The 5,950-nt window shown below is 33.9% G+C and overlaps 1 long non-coding RNA gene across 1 annotated transcript; it reads left to right on the top strand.

The window, feature by feature from the left end:
- The first annotated feature begins 1,023 nt into the window (after positions 1–1,023).
- On the top strand, positions 1,024–1,848 carry LOC108379078 (uncharacterized). Its single transcript, XR_001849452.1, has 2 exons — positions 1,024–1,096; positions 1,786–1,848. It is a non-coding gene; the product is annotated as an uncharacterized LOC108379078 (long non-coding RNA).
- Positions 1,849–5,950: the final 4,102 nt, after the last annotated feature.

Raw genomic sequence — 5,950 nt, 5'->3', positions numbered from 1 at the left:
GGCACTTCGTAGCTAACCCTCAGCTCTCAGCTCTCAGGCATCTGTCTCAGGCTGTCTTCTTGAGCTCCCTAAACCGATCTAAAATACCGAGGGTTCAAATAGATCGCCTTTGAAAGGTTTCCAAAGTTTTTTCAGAAGCTTATTTTTAGTCCTCACACTACACAAGTTCAAATCAAGTGCTCATAAAATAAAATTAGCCATCAAAGATTCGGGTTATTGCCTCCCGGCAGTCTCTACGAAAGCATGTTTTTTTATGAAAATCTAAAATTAAGTACTAATGTCGCAATGCCCGCACATGAACGTGTTTAACCCCAAAAGCGTTCAATTACTTAAATCTGTAAAGCAAAGCCAGCTTAGAGATTTTGAGAATTTTTAAACGTTTACAGATAATATCTGTGGGACGTGAGATGATGCGACTACAACACTAAACAGAAATTACAATGCAATAACACGAATAATAAGAACAACAACAACAACACAACAACAAGTAACCGCAACGGCAACAATAACCTTAAATTGTAAAAGTTTGTAAACAAAACAATACAACTGTCATCGGACATGAAAAGCAACAGCAAACAAAGAGAAAAAACTGGTAGAATCGTGCGACTTTGCCAGCGGCTGTTAATTAGCAGTGCGCATTTAATATTTAGCAGCTGTTGCGCAGCAGCAGCGGCAGAGGACAATACTGTGGCTGAGCTGTCGGCCAATGATAGATGTCAGCAGCAGCGGTAACAGTAACAGCCGAGGCTAGCGTCGATCTTCGTTCGTGCAATCCTAAACCGCTGGAACGAAGTTGCTCATCCGCACAGACGTACATATGCACGTACATACATATATGAAGTGTTTGCGCATTGCCGCGGCGACGCCGCTGTTGTTGTTGACTTTAGCACGGCGCAGTCAAGCTCGGCGGCTGCGTCAGCGTTCGCAGTCAGCCGTACGCGCATCGCTGCTATTGCTGTTGCAGCTACTTTACTCGTTCAGGTGTTGCTGGCCGAATCGACCAAAGCCACCGCTGCAGGTGTTGTGGTCGTTGCTGACATAAGCAAAGTTGAGTCTGTTTTTAGCTGCGCTGCAGTAAGGTTCTGAAAAATTCCTGGTTATTACTTAGCAAAAAATCGAAAAATCTAAAAATAGTGAAAAATGAAAGAAGAAAAAATTAAAACGTTTTAATTCGATTCGCGTTACGTAACAGCAAAAATTTACTTGAAATTAAAAAAAAAAAAATGCTTGTGTGCAACGCGTAACGCCGCGCATGCGTTTGAGTGCTTTTCTACGCATTTTGAAATTTTCATTATTTATTGTAGTTTTTATTCCAGGCATATTTTGCAAATTTCTCAAATTGTTTTCCTGCATATTTGAAAAATTGTACACGCATATATGTACATACATACATATGCAACCGTGTACATATTTGCAATGTATGTATTCGTTTACATAGGTACGCGATTTTTCGTGCGTTGCAATTCAATTTTCGCGTCCGTTGCAGTTGGCAATTTTCTCACCATTTTCGCTTTCGATTCTGCGTTTTTTAGCGTCCGCGCGCGCGCCCGCGCGTACTAGTTTATTCGCATGTGTACGTGCGTGTGTATGGGTGTGTGCGTTTAGCAATACATATATTTAACACAAATTTTACTTCTTTTCCACTTTGCTATTGACTGAAACAATTTGTAACATTTTCGTTCGTTCGTGTTGTTGTTGTTATTTAGTGCCTGCTTCACTTCGAAAACATTGTTGTGCTTTTTCAATCACTTGTTTTCTATTATCTCTTTTTATTACCCCACGTAGCTCCAACGATTTAAAGTGGAATAGAAATTTTTGCATCGAAGCTGTGTCAACTTCAACAGAAATCAAAACTAATAAAAATTGTTTTTCAAGGTAAGGAATATATTGTATATACATATTCGAAAAATGTGGCAACATACATGTGTACATAATACCTAGCGTTTCATGAATCAAAAACTTTATTTGCGAAAAATATGCATGAACAAATAATCCCCTAAAAAAAGTTGGTAATTTACATACATATGTACCTATATCGGGACTTTTTTATAAAAATGAAATTATAAAAATATATTTGAAAAAAGTACATTTCTTTCGGCATGAGGTTACTCGGTTAATTCAGAACTTTTAGAATCAATTACTTCAAAATTTTTTAAATAAATGTGTTTGGAAAATATCTTATGAGCAACTATTGGGGACTATTTTTCGAAAACTATTTCAACGATCGTTTTACCGAACCTGATATGTTCGTAGAATTTCAACGATCGTTTTACCGAACCTGATATGTTCGTAGAATATTAAATATTGCAGATTTTCAATAAGGTAAAAGTGGTTTATGAAAATGTTGGGACTTCATTCCGATTCTGATACACTGCTCGTCATTTGAATAGTGCACCCTTCAAGTCTTTAGTTTTTACAGTTTTCCTTTTGTTTATTTAATATTCACTATATTCAATTTTAGTATAATAAAGTGCAAGTTTCAAGTGGGTGTAAAATAGCGCTAGTTTTTGTTTTTTTTTTTGTTGGCGGTGCTGCGCATTTTCCTCCATACAAAGTGTCTATGCTGGAAAAATTTTTTCGAAAAATATTATTAACTTATACAATGTAGGTCATTAGGTTGGCGCACCCCATTGTGGATTTTTTTTAATTTGTATAAAATTTTAAAATCGCATTTACACATAGAATATGCTATATTAAAAAAAAAAAAATATGAATATTAAATAAACAAAGGACAACTCTAAATACTAGGGCTTAAAAAGGCCCGCTGTTCAAATGACGAGGAGTGTACATAAGTGGATTTTTTTTTTTTATCTTTTCGTGGGCGATGTGTATTAGTAACAGGTACCTGCATAGTGATACTGAGTTTCTTACCGGGTTTGAATTTTTTTTCTTGAACGATTTGTTGTATTAAAAACGCACACAATTCTTATTTTACAAATGTTACAAAATAATTGCTAAATTCATAAATATTTGCTTGATGGCAGAATTTATTAGGACATTTTTTTGTACTAAGCCTCAAAAGCATGGCATATCTCCTATATGACCCCTAAATTTCTTATAAAAAAAAGTACAAAATGTTTTACGAAATTTTTTTAATCAAACTTAAGATATTTCTTAAAAAAATATATGAATGAAATATTTTCTTCATTTCTTGGAAACTAATTTAATTTTTGAAGAAATAGTCAAAAATATTGATTGAAAGATATTTATTTATAATTCTTGAAATAAGTTATTGGTAAATATTTCAACTTTTTGTTTTGCAACTTTTTTATTAAACCTAATAAATTTTACGTTACAAGTGTTTATGTTTTTTTTTTTTTTTAATATGAGTGAAAGTTTTCGTTTTTAATTTTTTAAGGAAGTGCACTTGTACTTTTCTGTTTTTTTGTGAAAGTAAAGCGAAAAATACCACATTCGTTTATTTGTTTCCTTTTCGTGGTAAAATAAAATGTGAGATAAAAAAATTTCGGAAACGCATGGTACAATAATTACAGGTATTGTCTTCCCAGGGAGCGCATATTCGGATCTGCNATGAGTGAAAGTTTTTGTTTTTAATTTTTTAAGGAAGTGCACTTGTACTTTTCTGTTTTTTTGTGAAAGTAAAGCGAAAAATACCACATTCGTTTATTTGTTTCCTTTTCGTGGTAAAAAAAATGTGAGATAAAAAAAATTTCGGAAAAGCATGGTACAATAATTACAGGTATTGTCTTCCCAGGGAGCGCATATTCGGATCTTATTTATTATAAAAATATTATTGTTGCCCCCACTAAAAGGTTTACTGCTAGGGAAAAGGGATATTTCCATACCCCATGTACTATATATGTATACGTATTTTTTTAAAGAAACCTTCTTGCAGAGAACTTATTTAATTTGCAAATGGCGGAAAAAAATATTTGCTTGTAAATAAATTCAAAAGTTGTATGGCTCACTTCATGTCAAACGTTAACGGATAACCTCATTTCACAACCGGAATAAACAGAATGCGTTTGAAATATACGTGAACATATCATCAGGAACATTCTAAAGAATAAATAAACAAAAGAATTTATTTCAAACTTTCAGAATGAATAAAGTAATGCAGCCAGAGTTGGGCATTATTCGAATAAATTGTTATTTAGATAATTATTCGAATAAAATTTTATCCGTAATATAATTATTCGCCGATAACTCATTCCCGAATAAATTATTCGTGAATAAATTGCTTGCGAATAATTTATTCGTTATTTTATTCGTTATTTTAAATAATGAATAAAAACTAATTTTTAACACATTGAGCCACCTTTTACTTTTATTTCTATTGTCAAGGATTGTAAGTTAGCTGAATTTTGGTTACTATTTTATCAAGAATACTAGCCCATTCCCTATGGTTTCGCGGCCCCTGATAAGATTTTTTGCGTTGGCCAATGCAAGAATAGCGTTGAAAACCAAATATGGGTAAAGTAAAAATTCTCACACATATTTCTGCCAAAAAAATAGCGCTCTGATGCTATATGCAAGAAAAAATTCCTTTCAATGTCATGAGCTTTACCTCCACTTGTGAGATCTTTTCTAAGCGTGCGTAATCTTCTTCTATGATCTTGCAACTACAACATTGGTCCGATGCGTCAACCTCTAGTCTTATGTCATGTAGGCCAACAAAAGTCCTTATAAGGATGCTGAAGAGCACAGATGTGCGTCCTCGATGTAAAATGTGGCCATTGATATAGGAATTGGAAGGATGTGGTCGAAACTTTCCTTGCTGATTCGCCACTTTTAAAATATCCAAGAGCTGGTTTCCTTGAATCTTATTTATTTATTATTTACGAATAACAAGAAAAACAATTTATTCATTTGTTATTCGTCATTCGAATAAATTTTGCCCAACTCTGAACGCAGCCAATATTTACCTGTAATATTGTACCATGCGGAAAGGCGTTTGAATAAAACTTTTGTAGAAATTTAAATTTTCTTTGGAAAGTAAATAAATATTTTAAGAAGCATTTTTTTTGTATGTAGCAATTTGAGAATCAATAGCAAGTTTATTTTCAGCAAAAGTGTACCTGTGTGTACCTGTGCAATAAGGTTTTTGGTAGTGTAGCTTGAAATCACATACCATCAATACAAAGGAACCTAGTTGACAGTTTTTCGGAAATGCGGTTTTTATATGTAAATATGTAGTATGTGTTAGACTGTCCCATGAGTATATGGAAAAATGTGTAGCCTAAATTGCATATATATGTAGTTTTATGACCGTAGGACAACAATAACCCGTGCCGACTTTCAATTGAAGTTTTAGATATGTCCATTCGTTGTACATTACCTTTGCAACGGGTTTTGCGTTTATATTCATCTAAACTTATGATAAAAAGACAGGGTGTGGTAATGATTTAAAAAAAAAATGGAAACATATACTTTAAAGCGGTCCTATATATAGGACATTGGGCACATGACATATTATCTACTTTGTTTGACTTATTTGATGTGATCTGTGACAATGCATTTGACATGTAATCCAATGTTAAATTTTTGGAATCTTATTGCGGTTTTCTGATGACAAGTGCCACATCTGGGCCCAATTCTTTGTTGGAACTACGCGTAAATCTTCCTTTTTTTATTTTANTTGTGTTTATGAGTCTGCCAGGCATTTCGTACCGCCATTTCCACACAGTTAGTTATTAGGGGAAAACACTATTTCTTACTTCGCATAGCACTGTGGTAGACGCTAATATTTTGGTCTGAACGATCTCTACCTCCCATGCTTTTATTACAATATTTTACGATACGAGTTTGCTCTTGTTAGGAGTATCGCTTGTTGAAACTCCGATTGCATCCGATTCTTGGACAATGGTATGTCACTACCGGGATCTCATTGATCATCAAAACCGGTTTCCGAAAAGACTTCAACTCTCCTTTTCATCTGCGAAACCGGATAATTATTTATACCGACATAATTCTCGTCGACAGAAACCTC

This window comes from Rhagoletis zephyria, unplaced genomic scaffold (assembly GCF_001687245.7).
Source record: "Rhagoletis zephyria isolate East Lansing unplaced genomic scaffold, Rhagoletis_zephyria_1.1 Rzeph_scaffold_15533, whole genome shotgun sequence".
Classification (NCBI taxonomy): Eukaryota; Metazoa; Arthropoda; class Insecta; order Diptera; family Tephritidae; genus Rhagoletis; species Rhagoletis zephyria.
Note: the sequence above shows the minus strand (reverse complement) of the source record. Positions and strands in the feature narration are given on the sequence as shown.